Genomic DNA, 27,515 nt, shown 5'->3' with positions numbered 1-27,515 from the left:
TACCAAGAGCCAAAACATAAAGACCTGACTCCAGCCAAAATACCTTTCTGGCTCATTGAGGCATGCAAGCCTCCAAACCAAGAAACGGTTGTGGTCCTCTTGGAGGTGCATCAGTGGTACATCATAATGAAACATTTGGGTTCAGGTTTAGTCAGCCCAGGCTATCTCAACTGATTTGTTTTGTTCAGGTCAGAATGATTTACATAGTATCATCTCGTGTTTTCTATATCTTTGATCAATGTTTTGGGTCCTGTCCTCAGACAAATCAATAATATGTTTGAGATGGTCACATCAACAGAAAAGGTCAAGGTCGAGTAAGAAAAATAGTTAATAATCTGGGGTTCAAGTTGGCTTGGCTTTAGCTGCAGTTAGCTTGATTGGCCTCAATGTTTAAAGATCTGATGAGCTTTATTTATCACATGTACCTCAAAATATACAATGAAATGCATCATTAGTGTCAATGTCCAACACAGTCCAACTATGTGCTAGGTGCTGTCAACATAGCATGCCCACAACTCATAAACCCGAGCCCTAGGTATATGTCTTTGGAATGTGGGAGGCAACCGGAGCTCTCAGAGGAAGCACACGGTCATGGTGAAAACGTGTAAACTCATTACTGACAATGCAGGAATCAAACCCCAGTCGATGATTGCTACCACTGAAAAGAAATTGCATTAATTGCTACTTTACTGTGCCACATTTAACTTCATACCGAAGCAGGTTCTTTACTGTTTTGCTTCAGATTGGTGGAACTGGACCATTTGTATCCACGTTAAGAGTGCAAATTTCCAAGGGATTTGGAAACATCGGCCTGGAAATTCCCTGAGTGGGGTGTTAAGCTATTGATTCAGAAGCGACAATATTACCGACACCTGAGCCATGGTTGATACCATGACTCCTAGCTTGAGCTCAACGAGTTGAATGCAATTAGATGCAGAGGTCCCTGCACTGAGTATAGCTATTCTAATTCTCTTCCTATTTAGTTGACAGGAAAATAATGTTTCAAATCTGAAGAAATATACGTTTGCTGAAGAACTCTGCTTCAAATTTGAAGGCAGATTGTTCGGGTGATGCAATGAAATTCTTCTTCCATCCTGTATAAGTAGTTTCATACTTTTGTTTTACATGAATCTTCATGCTCCTTTATTGGTCCAGTCAGAAATAACAAAGCAAGTGGGTTGAAAAACTCAGATTTTATGTAAAATGAAACCACGTTTGACAGTCGTGCAATTCTTCTGTCACTCCAATAACCATTCAATAATAAGAAAAGGAGATTCATTGAGAAAGTGAAGTTTTGCAAAATTGAAAGCGAACATTCTGATTAATACTTATTTAATATAAGGTTTCAAAGCTAATATACATCCTGAAATTCTTTTTCTTCACAACCATCCACGAAAACAGAGGAGTGCCCCAAAGAATGAATGACTATTATATGTTAGAACCCCAAAGCCTCCACAGCTCCCCCCCCACATGTAAGCAGCAGCAAAGCACTGATCCTCCCTCTCCCACCTGCAAAAAAAGCATCAGCGCCCCCGAGCACTCAAAGCACACAGTGAAGCATCAATAAAGACACAGACTTGCAGTACCCCAATAACTACTCGCTCACTCAGTAATTCAACATACCACAGGCTCTCTCTCTATCTCTCCCTAAAAAGGGAAAAAGAGGTGTCTCCATTTAGCACATTATTTCTATACTCAAAGATATTGTATATTCTGTCCCAGCAGAAAAAAAAACATGCTGATCATTTTGAAATAAGCCTTTTCTTCTGTTACTTTGGAATTAAATAAAGTAGCAATATAAAGAACTGATGATGGTGACAGAAAAAGAACGTGCTTCAAGCTGAGAGAAGGTAGCTGACAGATGCAAATTAGACTGCACATTAGACGTAGATATATTAAAAGAAACATGTCAAGATAATAAACACTTTGACATCACTTGAACCCTTGAAGCCATCTTAAAGCACCAGTACAACACACACAAAATGCTGGAGGAACTCATCAATGGAAATGAAGAAACAGTTGACGTTCAGGCCGAGGCCCTTCTTCAGGACTGAGAAGGAAGGGGGAACAAGACAAAATAGAAAGGTGGATAGCTAGAAAGTGATTGGTGAAGCCAGGTGGGTAGGAAAGGTCAAGGGCTGGAGAAGAAGGAATCTGGTAGGAGAGGAAAGTGGACCATAGGAGAAAGGGAAGGATGAAGGAACCAGACGGAGGAAGGGGGGAGGATTTTTTTAACAGAAGGAGAAATCAATATTCATGCCATCAGGTTGGAGCCTACCCAGACAAAATATAAGGTGTTGCTCTCCCACCCTAAGATGAGGCCATGGACGGACATGTCAGAATGGGAGTGGGAATCAGAATTGAAATGTTTGGCCACCAGGAAGCACCAGTATGTTTCCACTGAACACTCAGATGGACAGAGTGAAGGGGCAACAAACCAAGGAACGCAAAATCAGCAGTCGGCTGCAGGGAGCGCAGGGTGATTGGGAGTGGATCCTGAATCACAAGGAGATGCAAGGCGATGTGCCAACACACCAGGCAGGGTGCAGGGTGAACCAGCTTGCTCTGAAGGCAAGTGAGGCGACAGTGCACGATGAGGTATCAGGCGGCAAGTAGAAGCACAGAGGGAACAGGGTGATCCTGAGGGGAGATGGCAAATTGAGCGTGGGCACAGCAGGATGAAACTCACGAGGGTCAGAAAGGGTTCTGTCACAGTGGACCATGTAGGCTGAACCAGAAGCAGATTGAAGAGAGCGAAAGTGAAGCTTACCACAAGGAATACGCAGAAGTAACCGGCCATGTGGTGAATTCATACAGACTTGAGAGGAGCATGTCAGGATGGATGCTGACCTGAAAGGGTAATGCCACCTGGCAGAGCAGATGGACAGAGCAAAGGGTCTACAAACCAAAGAATGGGCAACAGCTGTAAGGGGATCTCAAGCAGACCTGGAAGGAACATGACAGGCAGATACACACCTGTAAGAGTGATGACCTGGCAGACTATGCAGAATTGACCAGGAACAGCAATGGGAAGAGCACAGGGGCAACTTACGAATTGGAAATTTATTTTTTTTCGCCACTAGAGGTATGTTGTCCTTATGCATTTGAATTTCACACATTCATTGATCGGGAAAGTTGAGGTGGCCCGCGTATTGTTGCTACAACTGTGATGTCTAAAGCATCTGTATCAAAACAGCTCCAATAATTATACCCATTAGTCATTATATTATATTACATACATTAGGTATTATATTACCTGTCCTTCAAATGTTATGGTCTTACTTCCAACTGGTCCAACTTCATTTGTAAATTCATTTGCAACTTCATTTGAGTGAGTTAATTTGACCTCATTCAAATATGCCTGAGGACGATGCGGAAGGAATTCGGTACCTTCATTGTTAAGGATATTCAATTAGCGTTAAGATTCAACCAAGTAAGCAAACTGTGTATCCTTCACTCTTCAGATTACATCAAGAATACTGCGAGCATTCCTAGTCACTAATGAGCAAGGAAGACATTTAAGCATTTGACTCAATGTAGATAAAAGGTGAAAAAGTTAGAAGTTTGAGTTATGAGGAGAGAATGGATAAACCTCAACTTGTTTAAGTGGAAGAGATATGTCAATTATTATGCAGGTGTACAAGGGTGTAACAGGATTAGACCTGGAAGGATTGCAAAAACAGGATGAGGGGGTATTCAAAATGAGACCAGGACATTCTTCACATGAAGACCACACATTGAATGGATGCTCAAATAATATTGTGGAAGAGAAGATCTGGCGCCATTTAAGAACAGGTTATTGCAACAGTGGCAGAACTGTTGGGCACTTTAGGATGACTGAATAAGACAGATCAAATAACTTTCTATATGTGTAACCTGGACTGACAAACTGTGTAACATTGTCAAAACCTTGCTTCATCAGCAGTGCCATCTTTCACATGAGCTGTAAACCAAAGCCTAATCTGCCCTCAAGACACCGTTTCAAAGTATAGCAGCTCTTCTCTGTAACCTCTCCAATTTCTGTCTATCAATGTTGGTGAAAAGAGATTATTTAGATCTAATCACAATGTTGGTTATGGGTTTATGTTGTGTTTACGTAGAAATTGGATGCAGTGTTTTCTACATTACTATTGTAAGTGCACTTCAGAAAAGTGTCAAACACACTGAGGAATCCTGAGATTTTAAAATGTTCTTTTTTTTCCCCTCAATTGTTGCTGATTTTATTAAATTCCAATTATTTTATGTTCTTGCATAAACGCTTCTTGCACTTCTAGCCAGGTACGAGTGTCGATTTTAAACTACGCAATGATTCAAAGCGATGAATATTACAGTGAACTTCCTCCTCGGAGAGAGAAATCTGGCAAAGGCCAATCATGCTATCTGTATTGCATTCTCTCCATTATGTCCATACTTCTACAAACAATGGCCCTTCACTGAGGTGGCAGCAATGATATTCCAGACACTTTCCTCTTTCCTGATTCCTGATTCTGTTGAATCTGCTCTCCCAAGCTAGATCACATTTTCCAAATTGTATTTCTTCCCACACATATAAAGCTGCTCACGTGTAATCACCCCACAGTAATCAGACACCATTGTCTCTTAAGAACACTGGCTGCCAGTTTCACCATAGGTGCCCGCTTCAGAGAGTTGTACTGGAAATGGACAAGCAATCGTTTCTATTCATACATGTGCAATGATTGAACAAAGTAACGTCTGTTTGTGCTTCAAACCCAGTCAGAGTCCGGACCGTTGTACCATTGTAACTAGGCAGGAAAAGACAAATAAAATGTTTATGTTAATTGGCCCATATCAACACTAATCATGATAAGTCTGTTAGTGGGAGTAACCACTTCAGGTGATTTTGTGTATTTTCTGCTGTGGAGGAGAGCAACCCATTTGAACCCAGGGACATCTTACAATTACATATCTGAGTTTAAACTGAGCTGCACTTTCAATCTTACCAACTTACTTTTCTGATTATTATTAACTTATCATTGATTCATTCTCCTCCATGCCTATTTTATCACATCTCTAACAATGTTCTAGGTGTACCAAGGAGAGCATTTGAACCAGGTGCATCATCGTCTGGTATGGAGAGGCCACTGCATAGGATCAAAAAAAAGTTGCAGAGTGTTCTAAGCTCAGCCAGCAAAATCATGGACACTGAGACTATAAGACCATAAGATATAGGAGCAGAATTAGGCCATTTGGCCCATCAAGTCTGCTCCACCATTTCATCTTGGCTGATCTAACCTAATTTTCCTCTCAGCCCCAATCTCCTGGCTCCTCCCCGAACCTCTTCATACCCGACCAATCAATAATCTGTAAATCTCTGTCTCAGTATACATAAAGAGCACCAACATGGATCATGACTTCTGTCTGTTCACCTTCCCACTTAGGAATGCTGACGACATGATCTGAGATATCCCAGACCCTGGCACCCATGAGGCAACATATCATCTGGGAATCTCGTTCTCGCTCACAGAACCTCCTGTCTATTCCCCTAACCAACGAATCCCCTTTCACCACAGCGTGCCTCTTCTTCCCCCTACCCATCAGGGTCACAGAAACAGACTCAATGCCAGGAACCTGACCACTGTGACTTTAGACATAGACATAGACATAGACATACTTTATTAATCCCGAGGGAAATTGAGTTTCATTACAGCTGCACCAACCAAAAATAGAGCATAAATATAGAAATACAAAAACCACAAACAATCAAACAACAATATACAAACTATGCCAGATGGAAATAAGTCCAGGACCAGTCTATTGGCTCAGGGAGGAGCTGCAAAGTTTGATGGCCACAGGCAGGAACGTCCTCCGATGACGCCCAGTGTTGTATCTCAGTGGAATATGGCCGGAGTCCAACAGCAAAAAGTTCAATATCCAGGCTACAAACACGTTCCTCGATTGTAATATGACCAGGATTGCATCATCCGTTGTTAACCAGAACAGCAAGCCCCCAACTCCTTTACGCTTACCGCTCTCGGTTCACTTCCGGTCAGTCCGAATGGTCTGGAAGCCCTCCATGGAAAAGTTTTGGTCATGGAAAAGACTTTCCTCTGTTAATTCATCCTCCCTGACAATATCCAAAGTGATATACAAGCTCTTGAGGGGGATGGCCACAGGGGTACTCTGTGCTGGCTCCTTAACCCCTTTCCCCATCTGACTGTCACCCAGTTTCCTGCATCCTGCACCTTGGATGTAACTACCTCTCTATATGTCCTGTATATCACCCCTTCAGTCTCCTGAATGATCTGGAATTCATCCAGTTCCAGCTCCAACTCCTGTCATCTCTACACTAGCCTCCCTACCATCAAGGATATTGTTAAATGGTGATGATTCAAGAAGGCGGCATCCATCGTTAAAGATGCCCAGGCATGCCCTCTTCTTATTACTACCATCAGAGAGAAGGTAAAGAAGACCGAAGACACACACTCAGCTTTTCCCCTCCACCACCAGATTTCTCAATGGACAATAAACTAACTCATGAACACTGCCTCACTAATTTTGCTCTCTTTTTGTACTAATTTAATTAAAAATTTTAGCATCTATTTCTTATTGTAATCTATAGTAATTTTATATATGGCTGCCAAAACACAATAAATTTCACAACATATGTTACTGATATTAAACCTGATTCTGATTCATATTTTGATGGAATTGGGTTTGCTGACCACATAAGTTCAAATGAAGACCTTATGTCCTATTTAATATAAACAGCTGCAAGAACCTTCCCTAAAGCGAGGTTGTAGTGTAACTAACCAATCTTAAAAGACTAGCTCACTTCCCTGTTTATCTTCCACAGCTCCCAATGTCCACTATTTGAATTGTGGGTCCACCCCCCCCTTCCCAACCAAGGAGGAGATATACTTACAGCTAACAAAGTAGTTTAATCATTGTAAATTTACTTTCAGAGATACACATTTAATTTCAAAGCACATTCTTAAAATACATTTAAAACTTGCAGAAAATTTCTATTTTATAGAAGGTTTACAAACTACAAACCACTTCTAAAACAAAAAAGGATTTCCAAAATGCCAGTACAACTCCTATAAGCAAAAAACACATACCCACGAGCTGTAGATGATCCAGTCGTCTATAACAGGAATTGAAGGCAGAGGAATGGATTCTAGTTCACTCTGTGTTTCTGCCATGCTCCTTGATGTTCCTGGACCATTTCTAAAATGCCCAAACTGCTGTCTACGTTCATACTATTTCTCTGCCACTTGGGAAAATTCACAAATATTTGTGATATTCCTTCTGATATCTTCTAACACAAATTATCTAAAAGTTTCTGAAGGCAGAGATCCCAGCTAGCCCCAATTAATGATGTGAAGATGACTCCATCAGAACACACACTTTCTAACTTACTAATTGATCAGCTGTTTGATATGTTCCACCTGGTCTTCAAGCTTTCCAGAGCTAAACAACTCAGCCAACTTTGAAAGAAGCCAAATCCAATGTCTTATAAGGTACCTCTTGGGCTCACATCATGCTTTATAGACAGTGCTTGTTTGGAAAGCCGTGTTTTTAACTTCAAACTGATAGCTGTTTTCCATTTACATTAAGAACTGAAGATCGGCTCCTGTTTACGATCAGAAGCTAAACAAAGAATGTTGGTCGGAAATTTAACCTATTCAAAAACAACACTTTGATATTTATACGTGTCAGCTGATATGTTTAGAAAGTTGAGCTCGGTAAAAAAACAAGCAAAGCCTTCTTTGGCCCAGGACAGTAAAAGTCCATCACAACATCCAAAATGAGAGGACAGAATAGCATCTTATATCAGGGGCATTAACTGGGCTAGAGTTGGGTAGCAGAATATTTTCCTAAACCCTCTCTCATTTTTTGAACAACTCTAAGCTTTCCAATGCACTGTTTGACTTGAACTTATGCAAATAAGAATGGCAGGAGAACACAACTAACACAAAATCACTTACAGCCATTCTTGCACAACTGGGAGTCCTTATAAATGAACACTGTCCACTGATTCCACTTCATCTTCTTAATGCCTTTTTTAGCTTCACAAAATAGTACATCACTGTAAGTAATTAAGTGATTTTGTTAACAAATGAATTTGTTTCAGTTACAAACACAATAGTGATTGAGTCTCTGGCTGTTTCTTACCCATTATCTCAACTGCATGCCACACATCTTTAGTACAAGCTCTCACAGTCAGAGGGATAAATTAACAATGGAAGATCTATCTAAGCAAAAAGGATAAACACAGTGTAAGATTTCACTGACTGTGAGGATTTAACTAATTGTAAACAAATCCCGAAAAGCCATTCTATGATTTTTCTTCCCAAAGCAACCAAGATTCCTCATTCCCCAGCTAGTCAATTTCCACATAGTTAAAAAATAACTCCCATCTCTGTCTAGGCAATTCAAATAAATCCATCTGGATATTCAGAGATGGAATCTGGCATCCCTCACTGGTATGAAATATACGTGACCTCAAACCTACAGCAAACGATTGAAATGGCCCAGCAAGCCACTTAGTTGTATTTTAGAGTCATCACGTGATACAACACTGAAGCAGAGGATCAGTCCCCGACAATTACGAAGAAAGCACAGTAGCACCTTTACTTCGTTAGGAGTGTACGAAAATTTGGCCTTACTAGATTCTGGAATAATTCCGGAAGACAGGCAAATTACAAATGTCACTTCACTCCTCAAGAAAGGAGAGAGGCAGAAGAAAGGAATCTATAGGCTAGTTTGTCTGACCTTGGTGGTTGGGAAGATGTTGGAGTCAACTGTTAAAGTTGAGGTCTCAAGCTGCTTAGATGATAAAATAGTCAGCATGGTTTCATCAAGGGAAAATCTTGCCTGACATATCTGTTGGAAGTCTTTCAAGAAATAACAAAGGAGAATCAGTTGATGTTGTGTACTTGGATTTTCAGAAGGCTTTTGGCAAGGTGACACACATGGGGCTGCTTAACAAGCTACAGCCCATGGTATTACAGAAGAGATATTAGCATGGACAAAGCAGTGGCTGATTGGCAGGAGGCAAAGAGTGGGAATAAAGGGAGCCTTTTCTGGTTGGCTACTGGTGACTAGTGGTGTTCCACATGGTTCTATGTTGGGACTGATTAATTTTATATATTTATGTCAATGATTTGTATGATGGAATTGATGGCTTTGTTGCAAAATTTGCAGATGATATGAAGGTAGTGGCAGATGGCATACAGTGTTGGAAAGTGTATGGTCATGCACTTTGGTAGAAGAAATGAAAGGATTGACTATTTTCTAAAATGGTGAGAAAACACAAAGATCAGAAGGGCTTGGGAGTCCTTGTGCAGCATTCCTGAAGATTAATTTGCAGTTTGAGTCACTGGTGAGGAAGGCAATTGCAACGTTAGCATTTATTTCAAGAGGACTAGAATATAAAAGCAAAGATGTAATTTTGAGACTTTGTAAAGCACTGGTGAAGCCTCACTTGGGATGTTGTGAGCAGTTTTGGCTCCCTTACCTTAGAAGGGATGTGCTGAAATTCGAGAGGATTCAAAGGATGTTCACAAAAATAATTCCAGGGTTGAATGACGTCATACGAAGAGTATTTGATGGCTCTGGACCTGTATTCACTAGAATTCAGAAGGAGGTGTGACTTAATTGAAACTTATCGATAGTGAAAGGCCTTGAAAGCGTCGACTTTGAGAGGATGTTTCCTATGGTGGGAGAGTCTAAGACCAGGGGACACAGCCTCGGAGTAGAGAGGCATCCTTTTAGAACAGAGATGAGGAAGAATTTCTTTAGCCAGGGTATGGTGATCTGTGGAATTCTTTGCCATATGCAGCTGTGGAGGCCAGGTCTTTATGTATATTTAAGGCAGAGGATGATAGGTTCTTGATTGGTCAGAGCATGAAGTGATATGGGCGAAGGCAGGAGATTGGGGCTGAGAGGGAAAATGGATCAGCCATGGTGAAATGGCAGAACAGATGCAATGGACCAAATGGCCTAATTCTACTCCTATATGTGGTGGTCTTATGACATCTATAATTTTGACTAACTTCTCTTCATTTGTGGTGGAGAGTATATATTGACTGGCTTGCATCACAGCCTCGTATGACAAAACCAATGCCCTTGAGTAGAAAGTCTTGCAAAAGTAGTGGATATGCCCAGGCCATCACACGTAAATTCTTTCCCACCACTGAGCACATCTACATGGATGTTGTCACAGGAAAACAGCACCTATCGTCACGGATACTTACAATCCTAGTTATGCCTTCTTCTCACTGCTCCATCAAAAAGGAGGTAGAGGAGCCTCAAGACTCACACCATCAGGTTCCAGAACAGTTATTACCACTCAATCATCAGGTTCCTGAACCACAGGGGATACCTTCACTCAACTTTCACTTGGCCCATCACTGAACTGTTCCCACAGCCTATGGCTACACTCTCAAGAACTCTTCATCTCATAGAAACATAGAAAACCTACAGCACAATATAGGCCCTTCGGCCCACTAAGTTGTACTGAACATGTCCCGACCTTAGAAATTACTAGGCTTACTTCTAGCCATCTATTTTTCTAAGCTCCATGTACCTATCTAAAAGTCTCTTAAAAGACCCTATCGTATCCACCTCCAGCACCGTTGCCGACAGCCCATTCCACGCATTCACCAATCACTGCGTAAAAAACTTACCCCTGACATCTCCTCTGTACCTGCTCCCCAGCACCTTAAACCTGTGTCCTCTTGTGGCAACCATTTCAGCCCTGGGAAAAAGCCTCTGACTATCTACACGGTCAATGCCTCTCATCATCGTATACACCTCTATCAGTTCACCTCTCATTCTCCGTCACTCCAAGGAGAAAAGGCCGAGTTCACTCAACCTATTCTCATAAGGCATGCTCCCCTATCCAGGCAACATCCTTGTAAATCTCCTCTGCACCCTTTCTAGGCTTCCACATCCTTCCTGTAGTGAGGCGACCAGAACTGAGCACAGTACTCCAAGTGGGGTCTGACCAGGGTCCTAAATAGCTGCAACATTACCTCTCGGCTCCTAAATTCAATTCCATGAATGATGAAGGCCAATACACCGTATGCCTTCTTAACCACAGAGTCAACCTGCACAGAAGCTTTGAGTTTCCTATGGACTCGGACCGCAAGATCCCTCTGATCCTCCACACTGCCAGGAGTCTTACCATTAATACTATATTCTGCCATCATGTTTGACCTACCAAAATGAACCACTTCACACTTATCTGGGTTTGACCTACCAAAATGAACAATGTCTCCCATCCACTACATAATGTACTGGTTGGGCACAGGAGTACATTCAGCCGGAGACTCATTCCACCGAGATGCAACACAGAGCGTCATAGGAAGTCATTCCTGCCTGTGACCATCAAACTTTACAACTCCTCCCTTGGAGGGTCAGACACCCTGAGCCAATAGGCTGGTCCTGGACTTATTTCCTGGCATAATTTGCATATTACTATTTAACTATTTATGATTTTATTACTATTTAATTATTTATGGTGCAACTGTAATGAAAGCCAATTTCCTCTGGGATCAATAAAGTATGACTATGACTATAACAATGAACCACTTCACACTTACCTCACGTTCTTGATATTTATTGTTTATAATTTATTATTAATTCCTTTTTTTCTCTATTTTTATTTTGCATAGTTTGTTGTCTTCTGCACACTGGTTGTCCCCCCTCTTTCATTGTCTGCAGTCTTTCATTGATTCTATCATGGTTATTGGATCGATTGAGTATGCCCACAAGAAAATGAATTTCAGGGTTGTATATGGTGACGTATATGGACTTTGATGATAAACTTACTTTGAAACGGTTTTTTCTGTCAAACTTATCCATGCCGACTAAGAAGCTCATCTAAACAGATCCATTTTTCCCATTGTTTGGCCCATATTCTCTAAACCTTTCCTATTCATGTACCCAGCTAAGTGCCTTTGTCAATATTGTACCCATCTCAACTCCTTAACCCTGCAGCTTTTCCATATACGCACCACCCCCTGGATGAAAAAGCTGTTGCCTTAGGTCCCTTTCAAATCTTTTCCCTCTCAGTTTAAAATCTCGATTTGATTCCCTTTCTTTGGTGAAATAGACTGTACATTCATCCTTTTTATGCCCCTCATTATTTTCTACATCACTCTGAAATCGCCGCTCAATCTCCTCCATTGCATGGAATAAAGTCCTAACCTGCCCAACTTCTTTACCTAACTCAGGTCCCAAAAGATGTAATAAATAATCTGTAAAATGTAGAATTTGTTCTCCAGTACTTTAACCATAAATACTACAGCATGTAAGAGGATACTGTAGCTTAAGATCACTTTAGGTATCCAATAAATAGTGGTTTAGCAAGAAACACCCATGTCCCATGAGTAAATAAAGGCAGATATTGATTGCATTGATCAGGTCACCTCTGATCTAGAGGCAAATGTTGATCCCAAGATGGCCGATCAGTGCATTTTTGAAGTTAGACTGAAATCCATTGCAATTCTTCTTAAGTGCTAATTCACTGGGAGGCGGATTCGCCTACATAAAGTTTGGTTATACTTTATTCAAGAAAGCATTCACTGAAAATGAAACCAAGTTTAAAAAAATAATTTTGATCTACTTGGACTCTATGTTAGTAATTTTGACTTCTGAGGAACAAGATATGAAAAATTTTTATAGCATCTTTCACAGCTGCAGGACATCCCAAAATGCTTCACAGCCAATGAGGCATTGAGACAATAGTCACCGCTATCATACACAAAACATGACAACTAATTGCAAACAGTGGATAGAGCAAATAAGGAGTCTTATAAAACCTACAACCTACTACCTAAAGCCAACAGGCTCCTGAAGCTGCAGGGATAACTTCATTTGCCACTTCTCTGACCTAATTCTATGATCTACGGACTCACTTTCAAGGACCCTATACAATCAAGTATCAGTGTTATTTTTATTTGTAATTTGTCTTTTTTTGAATATTGGTGTTTGTCACTCTTTGCTTATGTTGTGTGCATTGCGATCACTTGATATCGAGTATGATGTTCTCCTAATGGGTTGTGCATTGGCAGGGCCTCAGGTGGGAATAGAGGCCAAGCTGGGAATCACAAACTCTGGGAAAGTGGTGGCCATTGTTAGTGGTTGGGTCTTTTGCAGTTTATGATTTACTTGTATTTTTTTCCTATAAATACTTGCAAGAAAATGAACCTCAGGGTAGCATCGAGTAACATATCCCATAAGACCATAAGATATAGGAACAGAATTAGACCGTTTGGCCCATCTTGTCTGCTCCACCATTTCATCATGGCTGATCCATTTCACTCTGAGCCCTAATCTCCTTCTCCCCTGACTAATTAAGGAATTATTAACCCCTTTCTTAAATATACCCAATGACTTGGTCTCCACGGCTGCCTGTGGCAACGAATTCCACAGATTCACCACTCTCTGGCTATATAAGTATTTTGATTACAAATTTACTTTGAATTTTGACATCTATTTTAGTGGGATTGACTAGAGATTTCTTTTTCTGGACAGCAGATGATGACTTTTTTGTTCTTGTTCAAAATTCTTTCTTGTACTAAGGCATCATGTCAGTCTTCATTTTAACATCTTATCTGACTGTCAGGGTGTTCTTTTGATTAAATTATGAGGTGAACAAACCAAGTTCTTCTGAGCATAAATTCTCAATAAGAACTCCCAATGGTGAATCAATTCTAAGCATGTATAGAAGCAATTTTTTCTTGTGCTCAGCAGTAAGGGAATTGGAATTGTGTTCTATCTACTCCTCAACTTGCGCCTGTATAGGTAGGTTCCAGCAGAGTGATTTTCACACATTAGCAGTAAATACCCTAGCTATTTATTGCCCTTTCATTAATTGCTGTGTTGTCTGAGGTCACGTATTTCAGCGCCAACTGAAGATCAAACCAAAGTCAAGTCAAATCAACTTCATTGTCATTTACGTAAACACGAGGAAATCTGCAGATGCTAGAAATTCAGGCAACATGCACAAGAAGTGCTGGTGAACGCAACAGGCCAGGCAGCATCTATGGGAACAGGTACAGTCAACATTTTGAGCCAAGACCCTTCGTCAGGACTAACTGAAAGAAGAAATGGTAAGAGATTTGAGAGGGGGAGGGGGAGATCTGAAATGATAGGAGAAGACAGGAGGGGTAGGGATGGAGCTAAGAGCTGGAAAATTGATTGGCAAAAGGGATACAAGGTTGGAGAAGGGAGAGGATCATGGGATGGGAGGCCTAGGGAGAAAGAAAGGGGGATGGAAGCCCAGAGGATGGGCAAAGAGTATAGTGAGAGAGACAGAGGGAGAAAAGAGAGAGAGAGAGTGAGAGAGAGATAAATAGACAGATAAATAAATAAATAAATAAACAAATAAATAAATAAATAAATAACCGATGGGGTACGAGGGGGAGGTGGGGCATTAGTGGAAGTTTGAGAAGTCGATGTTCATGCCATCGGATTCGAGGCCACCCAAACGGAATATAAGGTGTTGTCCCTCCAACCTGAGTGTGGCTTCAACTTTACAGTAGAGGAGACCGTGGATAGACATATCAGAATGGGAATGGGACGTGGAATTAAAATGTGTGGCCACTGGGAGATCCTGCTTTCTCTGGCAGACACAGAATAGGTGTTCAGTGAAACGGCCTCCCAGCCTGCGTCGGGTCTCAACAGTATATAGAAGACTGCATCGGGAGCAGTATATCACCCCAGCTGACTCACAGGTGAAGTGTTGCCTCACCTGGAAGGACTGTCTGGGGCCCTGAATGGTGGTGAAGGAGGAAGTGTAAGGGCATGTGTAGCACTTGTTCCGATAAAAAGGATAAGTGCCGGGAGGGAGTTCGGTGGGGAGGGATGGGGGGGGATGAATGGACAAGGGAGTCCTGTAGGGAGCGATCCCTGTGGAAAGCAGAAAGAGGGGGGAGGGAAAGATATGCTTAGTGGTGGGATCCTGTTGGGAGCAGAGTTGATGGTGGAGGAAGGGAAGCCCCTTTCTTTAAAAAAGGAGGACATCTCCCTCGTCCTGGAATGAAAAGCCTCATCCTGAGAGCAGATGCGGCAGAGACGGAGGAATTAAGTGTATACATGCACAACATCAAACGAAATGTTTCTCCAAACAATTGTGTAGAGCACAGCAGTACACATAACACACATATAACACACAATCATTTAGGAAAGTAAGGATAAAATCTACAGATCTATTATGTGTAAATAAAGAAAGTAAAGTGTGTAAACTAAATATTGTCAGACACAAAGCAGATTAATCAGTGACACTTTGAATGCAATGCGGCAGTGAGTTCAGAAGCCTGATGGCCCGAGGGAAGAAGCTGTTTCCCATCGTGACCGTTCTTGTTTTTATGCATCAGTCTCCTGCCTGATGGCAGAAAGTCAAAGAGGATGCTGGATGGATGGGCAGGGCCCAGCGTACACAACACTCCTGATAAATGCCCCTGAAGGATGGTAGGGAGACCCCTGTGATCCCCTCAGCCATGACTCCAGTCCAATGCTTGGCTGCTCCCATACCAGATGGAGATGCAACTTGTCAGGACCCTCTCAATGGGGAATCTATTGAACCTTTAGCATCTGCCAAGAACAGTAGGGACAGCAAACCTTCAACTGCAAAGTAGCGGAAGCTCAGAGGGCAGACGTTTCATTGGTCAATTTAGGGCGTTGGGAGCAAGGGTGGATCCAAATGCAAGACACATCTTGTGAGGTTAGGGCTTGGATTCAGAATCACGGATCGCCAGGACTTGACTTGAGACTTATAGAGTTCTAGAGAGATTCAATATGGAAACAGGCCCTGCGGCCCATTGAGTCTACGTCAACCACTGACCACACTAATACTGCTAATCCTAGTTTTTATTTTCACACCTCTTCCATTCCTCCCCTGCCACCCTATTCCCACCCCCTAGATTCTACCACTCACCTACACGCTAGGGGCAATTTTACAGCGGCCAAGTAATCTACCAGCCCATACGTCTTTGAGATATGAGAGGAAACTGGATCTCCCAGAGGAAATCTGCATGGCCACAGGGAGAACATGCAGACTCCCCATAGACAGCTCTGGAGGTCATTTGGATTTGTGAGACAACAGTGCTACTTGCTGATCCAGCAAGCCAAGAATCACAAGCTTTCTTTCTTAAATCCATTGGAAAATAATTGTATAGAATTAATAGCGGCTTTTTTTTTGTTTTTACAAATTATCCCAATAACCCACATGGTTTAATTTCATTCTGAACCGTAGTTTTGTAGAGAAACTTCCTGATAACTTTCAGTGCTGTTCTGAATCTATTCTAACCTGAGTTGATTCAGACATATTTCTTCCTTTGTGCCTGATTCAATGCCAGTGACTTGTCTGGGTTTGCTCATTTTTCTTTAGAAAGGAAGAGTTGTCACATAAGCTATGGGCATCGTTCCAGTTACCCCATCTGTACATGAAAGACACCAGGCAGCTACGTGACAACCATTCTGTGGTTCAGTGTGCAGCAGGTTCCCGTCTCTTGATCACTAACGTGGCATTTTTGTTTTTTTTTCTCAATCGTTTTTGTTGATGTGTGCATCCAATCTGTCTGATTTACATAGTGGCCTACTGCCTGTGCATCTGTTCTCATGCCAATCTTGTATATGTGTTTTTTCTAGCCTAGCTACTTAGATATTGGGGAAGAGTCACTGTGCGAAGGATTTGTTTCTTATCCATGGCTCAGTGGAGTTCTCTGACTATCTAGAGCAGGCGTTCCCAACCTTCTTTATGCCATGGATCAATGGCATTAAGGACGTGGTCTGTGGACCCCAGATTGGCAACCCCTGATCTGGCGTTTCCACTTCCTCAGCCCTAAATGTATTAGTTAACCTGTATTTCAAGGGGTGTTATTATACGAACATAAAATAATACAAAAAATTTCACGTGACCGACCAGTGAAACTGGAACTAGAGGGTTGTAGGTACAAGGGAGACAGCTGATGAATCTAGAATGACAAATAATCTGCTGGAGGAACTCAGCAGGTCAAGCAACATCAATGGTGGAAAGGAATTGATATTTCGGATTGAAGCACTGCATTCAATCTATCACATTACAATCTTACACCTTGCTAGCTACTTGCACTGCACCATGTAATGAATGATCTGAAGGAACAGTATGCAAGCAAAGCTTTTCACTGTATCTTGGTACATGGGTTAATAAAAAAACTTCCAAATTTATTTCCAAACTTTAGCTCAGAAAGCAAATGCACCATTTCAGGAGGAAATTCTTCTCTCAAAGGAATATGAATATTTGGAATGCTCTGCCCATGAGAATCGTGGGGCTGAAATATTATTCAACGACGGGTGATAGACAGAATTGGAGCCAGGTGTTATGGGCATTAGGGTGGAAAATGAAGCTGAGACCAAGATCAGTTTGGCCATTTTCTTAGTAGTAGGCTGATCAGCTTGGTCTCCAGCTATTTTCATTCCTTCTGTTCTCCCTTTAGGGGTTGTTATTGGGACAGTACTAACTCTGAAAGGCCATGCTTCACAACCAGCCAGGAAACTGGAAATTTACACTGTGACATCTTGTTGGGCAGTTGAAACCAAGTCCAACATCAGTGAATTTGGTAGTGGTCTTGCCTTTAAACAGCTTTCATATCCCTTTTGGAATATCATAAACTCCTCCATAGAGATCGTTAAGAGACCAAATTTCTTGGTGTTCACCCGGTGGAGAATCTCACCTGGTCCCTCAACACCAGCTCCATAGCAAAGAAAGCCCAGCAGCGTCTCTACTTTCTGCGAAGCCTGAGAAAAGTCCATCTCTCACCCCCCATCCTCACCACATTCTACAGAGGTTGTATTGAGAGCATCCTGAGCAGCTGCATCACTGCCTGGTTTGGAAATTGCTCCATCTCGGATAGCAAGACCCTGCAGCGGATAGTGAGGTCAGCTGAGAAGATCATCGGGGTCTCTCTTCCTGCCATCACAGACATTTACACCACACGCTGCATCCGTAAAGTAAACAGCATTATGAAAGACCCCACGCACCCCTCATACAAACTCTCCTCCCTCCTGCCCTCTGGCAAAAGACACCGAAGCATTCGGGTTCCCACAACCAGACTATGTAACAGTTTCTTCCCCCAAGCCATCAGACTCCTCAATACCCAGAGCCTGGACTGACACCAACCTACTGCCCTCTACTGTGCCTATTGTCTTGTTTATTATTTATTGTAGTGCCTGCACTGTTTTGTGCACTTTATGCAGTCCTGGGTAGGTCTGTAGTCTAGTGTAGTTTTTGTGTTGTTTTACGTAGTTCAGTGTAGTTTTTGTATTGTTTCATGTAGCACCATGGTCCTGAAAAACGTTGTCTCGTTTTTACTGTGTAGTTTACTGTGCAGTTATGATCGAAATGACAATAAAAAGTGACTGGACTTGACTTGATAAAGTTCTATCAGCCATGAAGTACAAACGTTTGTACATTTGAAATGGAAGAATTTACAATGATCAATTAACCTACCAACAGGCATGCCTTCGGACTGTGGCAGGAAACTGGAGCACCTGGTGGAAACCCACAACGTCATGGGGAGAACGTATAAACTCCTTTCAGACAGCAGTGGGAATTAAATCCGGGTCGCTCTCTCCACAAGTGCCACCTGGCCTTTTGAGCTATTCCAACATTTTATATTGCCATTTCAGATAAAAGAATTTCTCTTTATTATTATATGATTATAATAAGCAACTGCAGCAAATTTAACTGAGGCAAGAGCAATAAAAATATTATCGAGAATTTCTTCATTGATTTACCTTCAATGCTGTTTTGAGCTGTTACAAAGACGCCCAAAGGGCCACCTGGCAACATTTTTACATATAATTTTTAATCTTTTTGATGGAATCGATGAGGCAGTTACTAGTGCTGAAAAAGTTATTAATTTTATGAGGTGAACTGAATGATATTCCGAGTAACCAAAATGCTTTAAAAGTGACTTAATCAATTACTGGTAAGTGTGATCAGAATTGGATGAAGCACCCACTCTGTTGACACGAATGAGCTAGAAGCAGAAAATTAATTGCACCTTATGCACATCCTATTTAACACTGAATGTGGACAAACAGGGTCAAATGCAGGGGCCGCATTGGTAAGGTTAATGCGATCTGTTTATTCAAAATGGCAACCCAACCAAAGCTGACATCCATTGCTGACAAAGGCTATAAATAGTGCACTCTATTATCAGCTGAAAAGATGTTAGCATAGCGGCAGCAAGAGAATTTTATTGCCCCATATGTATCTGTCATGATCGGAAGTGCTTTTTGCTGTATGGCTGTTCATAAATTGGAAATAACAGATGTGTTGTCTCAGACAATTATGTCACTCTTACTGCGGGATATCTGGCTGCTGATGGAACTGAGTATCAGGCACGGGAATTATCTGACAACCCAGGCTAATTGAAAGCAAGGGTGTGCAATGTTATTTTGTATATTTTTTACTGTTGATGGAATGAAGCACTTGGAATTGAACCAAGTGGGAAATTGACAAGATTAGATGGAAATATTAGCACTGCTCACATGCGACCTGAGGAATTTCAGCTCCCTGCTCTGGCAATAATCAGGATATTTATTATCACCTTTCATAGCTCCTCCTGAACTTGTGGCTTACTATAACAACAGCCATTTGTCATACTTGAGTCTGTGTGTTCTGCCAGGCTGATATGCACTGTGCCTTGTGTATGTTTGTCCTGTTCCATTATGCAGTGTTGAGATGCTCAGCTTCCTGCAGTCACTCCATCTCTAGGTAGGAAATATGTGAAAGACAGTTTACTTCAGGCAGTATTGCACAGAAGGACATCTCACTGTCACACTTTGCAACCTGTCACAACTTCTGCTCATGTTATAACTGGTCCATGTGGCAAGACGAACCAGCGCCGACTTGCTCCAAAGGACGTGCTCAGCAGAGAAGGGCAGCTTCTGCAGCAAGAATCTTTCTGGCACCCACATTTTAAAAAGGTGGACCTTTCAGATTAGATTGCTGTCTTCAATCTAGATATTGGGTCAACTTCCCATTGAAATGCCCTTGAGGGACAGGTGGAGTTGAAACTGCTCAACTTTATAAACAAGCATTTTATTAAATTTATGTTTATGTAAATATCCTCAATCCACTGTTTTTGCACCTTTGCTAAGGGAATCCTTCCAACTGCTTTTCATTTTAGAGTCATCAAACACTACAGCACAGAAACAGGCCCTTTGGCCCATCTAGTCCATGCCAAACTATTATTCTGCCCAATCCCATTGCCCTGCACTCCATACCTCTCCCATCCATGTAGTTATCCAAACTTCTCTTAAATGTTGACATCGAACCTCCATCCACCACTTCCACTGGCAGCTCGTTCCACACTCTCACCACTTTCTGAGTGAAGAAGGTTCCCCTTAAACAATTCACCTTTCACCTTTAACCTATGGCTGTAATTCTAGTCTCACCCAACCTCAGCGGAAAAGGCCTTTCTGCATTTACTGTATCTATAACATTATAATTCTGCATACCTCTATCAAATCTCCCCCAATTTTCTTACGCTCCAGGGAATAAAATCCTAACCTGTTCATCCTTTCCCTTAACTCAGATCCTCAAGGCCAGGCAGCATCCATATTAATTTTTCACATATTAATTTCTTTCCTATAGGTAGGTGACCAGAACTGCACTCTGCTCCAGATGGGGTCTCATTAATATTTTATACAACTTCAACCTAACATCCCAACTCCTGTACTTCATACTCTGATTTATGAAGCTCTCTTTATAACCTAATCTAACTGTGACACCACATGTTAAGGAATTATGGATCTGTATTCCCAGGTACTTTTTTTCTACTGTACTCCTCAGTGCTGTGCCTCTCATTGTGGAAGTCATATTTTATGCCATATTACATTGTCATTCCATTGATGGTACAGTATTGAATGTCTTTAGAGTCACCGCTGACATAAAATATCAAGTTCACTGTGATGTCCTCTACTATCTCCACCCAAAATTTCTCCAGTTGTAGCACTGGCCACAGTTGATCATATTGATCACTGGCCACGGTTGGTCATATTGATCACTGGCCACGGTTGGTCATATTGATCACTGGCCACGGTTGGTCATATTGATCACTGGCCACGGTTGATCATATTGATCACTGGCCACGGTTGGTCATATTGATCACTGGCCACAGTTGGTCATATTGATCAGTGGCCACGGTTGGTCATATTGATCAGTGGCCACGGTTGGTCATATTGATCACTGGCCACGGTTGGTGATATTGATCAGTGGCCACGGTTGGTCATATTGATCACTGGCCACGGTTGGTCATATTGATCACTGCCACAGTTGGTCATATTGATCACTGGCCACGGTTGGTCATATTGATCACTGCCACGGTTGGTCATATTGATCACTGGCCACGGATGGTCATATTGATCACTGCCACGGTTGGTCATATTGATCAGTGGCCACGGTTGGTCATATTGATCACTGGCCACGGTTGATCATATTGATCACTGGCCACGGTTGGTCATATTGATCAGTGGCCACGGTTGATCATATTGATCACTGGCCACGGTTGATCATATTGATCACTGGCCACGGTTGGTCATATTGATCACTGGCCACGGTTGATCATATTGATCACTGGCCACGGTTGGTCATATTGATCAGTGGCCACGGTTGGTCATATTGATCAGTGGCCATGGTTGGTCATATTGATCACTGGCCACGGTTGGTGATATTGATCACTGGCCACGGTTGGTGATATTGATCAGTGGCCACGGTTGGTCATATTGATCACTGGCCACGGTTGGTGATATTGATCAGTGGCCACGGTTGGTCATATTGATCACTGGCCACGGTTGGTCATATTGATCACTGCCACAGTTGGTCATATTGATCACTGGCCACGGTTGGTCATATTGATCACTGCCACGGTTGGTCATATTGATCACTGGCCACGGATGGTCATATTGATCACTGCCACGGTTGGTCATATTGATCACTGGCCACGGTTGGTCATATTGATCACTGCCACGGTTGGTCATATTGATCACTGGCCACGGATGGTCATATTGATCACTGCCACGGTTGGTCATATTGATCACTGGCCACGGTTGGTCATATTGATCAGTGGCCACGGTTGGTTATATTGATCACTGGCCACGGTTGGTCATATTGATCAGTGGCCACGGTTGGTCATATTGATCACTGGCCACGGTTGATCATATTGATCACTGGCCACGGTTGATCATATTGCTCTTCTCCTCGTGTTAGCTTTTATATAAAGTGGCGTCAATTAAAAAATGAAGAGGAATGTAAAACAGAATGTCAATTTTCAATAAATAATCACACACCTCTCCCCAGTAGGAAAAAAACAGACAAAATGTCCCTAGTCACAAGAATGAGTCATTGATTCAATTATGGTATTGAATTTATTGAGTATGGCCGCAAGAGAGTGAATCTCAGGGCTGTATATGATGACATTTATGTACTTTGATAACAAACTTACTGTGAACTTTGAGAATAAGGCAAAGTAATGAAATGAGTTCATTCTGTATGGGAAGGTGCTTGTTCTGTGGATCTTGCACAGCAACTTCGTAAAGAATGCCAGAGATTTGTTCTGATCTGAAGATTTTATAAAGAATACAGAGATCTATGAAAACATTTAAGGACAAGGGTAAAATTATGCAGTCAGTTTGCAGAAAGTCGATCAGAGGATATTGCAAGAGACCTGATGGGGGTATTTTAAATTATCACAGGGGAATCCCTAGAGAGAAACAATTCCTCTTATTGAAGATGTCAATAGTAGAGGTTATTGAATGAAAGTAAGAAAATCAAAACACAAATTTTTCCTCACAGCATATGGTTAGAGCCCAGAATGCACTCAAGTGTGAGTAGTGAAGGCAAATTCATTTCTATGAAACATAAGAGAGAGGAACCAGGATTTGAAGGAATTTGCAGAGCGGTAGAAACTAGTCTAGTTACAGTAATCTTGCATAGAACTGGCACAGACTTAAAACCTCTAAAGACCTCCTTGCATGTTATAATAATAGAGATTCTAAGAGAGCTGGTCGTGAGCACAAATGGCCAGCATTGCAAAGCTTCGAAATGACATCAAGCAGCTATCTGGAAACGCCATGGAGAGGGAAAATAGGTGGAATGATATTAAATGAGATTTGATCTGAGTAAGGAGATGGAAGGGTGTTTCCAAGGAGCTTGCTATACACCATTAGTGGCAGGGAAATCCACCAAAGCCTCTTATGCCAGACATCACAAGATTTTGAACAGCTGACACTTTATCTTCGAGTAATTCATTGAAAGAAAAATCGAGTATAAGCCACTTTAAAAATGAACTCATGATTTAATTTTGGCTCCTCTATGATGTAGATATGTTTGTTCTTTTATTTTTATATTCATACCTCTAATCCAGCAAGACAGGATATAGGGTAAAGGCACTGGCAGCTTCTTTTTCTACATAATAATTAAAGTAGTTAAAATTACTCATTATTTCTGAGGTTCAGGTACATGAAACATAATAGGCCAACCTGCAAACAGTAACCTGCTAGCAAAGTAGAGGATATTGTTATTATAATCAAACAAGAGGGTATCTGTTACATTTGGAAGCATTGCAATCAAGTTGGGTCCAAAGCTCCACACACACAGCGAGGGACAGTATTTCCTAAAGGAACTTATCAATTTTATTTGAAGTGCAAGTGTAGAACTCCAATAATGCATCTGTAACTCTTTAAAAGTTCAAGTGTGGCTCAGATGGTTGTAGTCATTAATTTAACTAGACAACGGGGTGACCCATTGGGGCACCCTTTGAGAGAAGGGTCGTGCAGTCTGATGTGATCAGAATGAACATTAAATTTTCTTGAATGCTATTGGTATTGGTTGGCTTTGGAAATTGAAGAAGAAAACCTCAGTTTATTAAAGAAGAACGACTTGTAGCAAGGCAAATATAGCTCCTCCTCATTTAACGAAAGACACTTTTGATGGCATCATTTCTGGTTGATCTGCCACCCTTATGCCTCTCGTTGTCATTCTGGAGACGTGCAGTTCTTTCATCTGCCGTCTCTTCATCTCTTCTGCTGTTTGTTGTTTGTCTCTGATCCTGGAGACGTGCATTTATCAGCTCCTTTGTCTCTTCGTCTTTCCTCCTTCTATGCCAGTTGTTGTCATTTTGGAGACGTGCATGCCTCTCCTCCTCTGTCTCTTCTTCTCTCATCTTTTTTGTCCTGATTCTTTGATCCTGGAGTCGTGCGGTCCTGGCCTCATCTGATTCTTGTTCTCGCCCTCTCCTTGCCGCTTCCCGACGCATTTGGTGTCATCTCTTGACCATAATGTCCCCCTTCTCTTTCCACGCAGCATAATTCGGCTGACCATATTCTTTTTACCCTAATGCTGGATAGAAGGTATGAAGCAGTAACATCAAAGCCTCCAGAATGCTGATTATTCTTGATGATGTGGTTGGCGCTCTCCTAAATGGGCGTGATATAGTCACTGCTTTCCTCTGACTGCAGCAAAGGGTTTGATGGGTGTCTCAAAGTACGTCATTATAATAAAATTTAATTATCTCTTATTGATGGGTCTCAGTTTGATCTGTCCCAATCCTGCACATGCTGATGGTGATTAGCGGAATGTGACCGCTCAAAATAAAGCTGCCCTGCCCTTTTGCCCTGGTTGGTGTCACTGCTGTGAGCATCATGAGTCGCTTCTGAGGCTGGCTGTGCATATGCGTCGTGGTGTCGCGTCGCGGTTTCCACCATGGCTGTCATCGGCTCTCAGGTGAAAGCGGGGCTGTTGATTTTGGTGAGTGAGCAATTTTATACGAATATATAACCCTGAACTTTGCCTGCATTCTGTAAGTTGGCGCATTTTAAGTCAATTTAGCCAAAAATAGTGCTGCTGTAATATAAATAATATAAAAATTGTGCCGTTTGCACTAATTGGAGGTCACAAACAGACAAACAGAGCATGAGGGCTTTAGTAGTATATAGATGGTGAAGCAGTATCTGTTTCATAGATATTAGTTGGACCCCTGGTCCAGAGACATGAGCACAAAAAGTATAAAGAGAGTTAGTTTTACTGTCGCACGTATAAAGTGAAATGCTTTGTTCTGCATCAATGACCAACACAGTCTGAAGATTGTGCTGGGGGCAGCCTGGAAGTGTCACCATGCTTCCAGCACCAACATAGCATGCCCACAACTCATTAACCCTAACCATACACCTTTGGAATCTGGAGCACTCAGAGGGAACCCACACAGTCACAGGGAGTATTGTGACCATGAACAAAGTCACTGGAGAGACACTGGAGCTTTATTCATCACAACAAGCAGGCATTCTTCTGGAGATCCTCTGGTAGAGTCTCACAAACTCAAAAGTACATCATATTTTTATACCCTTAAGATCAAAGGTAACGATAGGTGATACAATTTTAACATTTGCAATGACATTTACTTCAATGCCTCAGTTGAATTACCTCTCTCCAGTGGGAGACACCTGTGAATGTTCAAATACACCTGCTGGGACAAACCAATTGACACAGATATTCTAAAAACTTGTGAAGACAGAGGGCCAGATGCCCAAGATTAGGGTTCGTGTAAACTCACAGTAGATCAGCTATTGATTACAACTGTACCTGTGACCATGTTTGATATGCTAATTGACAACATCAGCCTAGTCACAGAAGTGCAAATAACTTAGTCATGTTGCTTGGTTTGATGCAGGCCAATTAACACAACCCTATAGACTTAATATTTGGCTGATGCACTACGAACTTCTCACGGTCACCATTTTACAAACCATAACTCTTAGTATGTGGGCCAGCCTGTGCTATTAACCTCAACTTACTGATTGCAATTTAGAATTTACATCAAGAATTGAAGATTGGTTCTTGCTTGAATTAATATCTGCTATATCACATTAATTGCAGAATACTCCCTAACAGCAAGTATGTACAAACTCACAGGAATCAAATCCCAATCGGTGTTCGCAGCCACTGTAAAGCAATTGCCCTAACCACTAAACTGAAGGCTGACACTCCAAAACTCCAAAATTGTACAGTATTGTGCAGAAGTCTTAGGCACACACATACTGTGTGTGTATATATATCTAGGGTGCCTAAGATGTTTGCATAGTACTGTAGTAATTTCAAGTACTGTATTGCTACCACAAAAATGCAAATTTCATGACATATGATAAACAAAGATGATAAACCTGATTCTGATATGAGTCTCTATTGCAGACTGAGAGTGGAAATGGGGCAGGGAGAAGGGAATCATGGTTGGGAAAAGGGGGAGAGAGAGAGGGGGGAGCAAGTGGAAAGTACCAGAGGGACATTCTGTAATAATCAATAAACCAATTGCGTGAAATCAAATGACCTTGCCTGATGTCTCAGGGCCGGGTGTCTCTGCATCCGTGCCACCACTCGTCCTGGCACACCTTCTCTGCCAACTGTCCCACACCCCTCCCATGGCATTCCACCCTCGCCATTTCCAATATCCTTTGCTCCCACCAAATTTACAAACTTGCTCTCCACTCCACAAGGACAAATAGAGTACTGTGCAAAAGTCTTAGGCATCCTTTTCACAGGAGATATGAAACAAAGACCCTATCTACCCGTTCAAAATCCCCTAATAGCTTTATGTAGATACACACGGAAGTTATCTCTTAGTTTGTCCTGACCAATTAATTTCTCAATGTGATTAGAATGTGCATCCCAAAACACCTCCCAACCAATTCAGTACTGCCAAGGTAGTCAATCCTATAATGTCAGAAATGTGGAGGTCAATTTGGACACAGGAAGCTCCTGCAATGTTAACATTCCTAATGCTACAACACTGACTGAATTTCAACAATGTTTAATTGGTTGTAAAGTGTTTTAAAATGTCTCAGTAGTGGTCTTCTAAAAATTTATATGGCACAAAGATAAAAGCTCTTTTCAATAGAAAATGTTAAGTAAAGCACTGACAACATAAGTTAGACTAATCATTACATTAAGAAAGAGTGCCACTAAACATTTGAGAAGTGTACTATAATTACTGTAATTCTACAGATGAAATGCATGACTTTGGTGTTAAATTGCACTTTCAGTGCATTGAAATATTGTAACGTAGAAGTACCTTAAGTCTGATCCTGGCAGACATTTTGTCTCTGCCATAGAACATTCACATTAATAAGATGACATTGGTCCAAAAGCAAATGCATTTGTGACCAAGACTGAAAAATGAAATGAGAGCAGTTTTGCAATTTGTAGATTAGATTGGATATGAAAGCTATTATCAACAATTCATATGCCAATTGCCATGTAAAATGAAAGCACCAATAGGCCAGAAGCCAATCTGAGTACACTTGACAAAATATAGAGATTTCATCTTGCCTACACTCGTTGCATTGAAAACAAAAAGGAGGCTGATTATCCAGTGCTGTTAACAGATTGCTGAAGTTGCAAAGACTTGGCCCTGGCTGTGCATCACTCAGATTATAATGAAACCGTAAACAAAAGCTAAAAGTGAAACGTTTATTTCCCTGGAGAGCTCATTTCCTTCTTCAGG

Source organism: Mobula hypostoma, chromosome 5 (genome assembly GCF_963921235.1).
Source record: "Mobula hypostoma chromosome 5, sMobHyp1.1, whole genome shotgun sequence".
Taxonomy (NCBI): Eukaryota; Metazoa; Chordata; class Chondrichthyes; order Myliobatiformes; family Myliobatidae; genus Mobula; species Mobula hypostoma.
Note: the sequence above shows the minus strand (reverse complement) of the source record.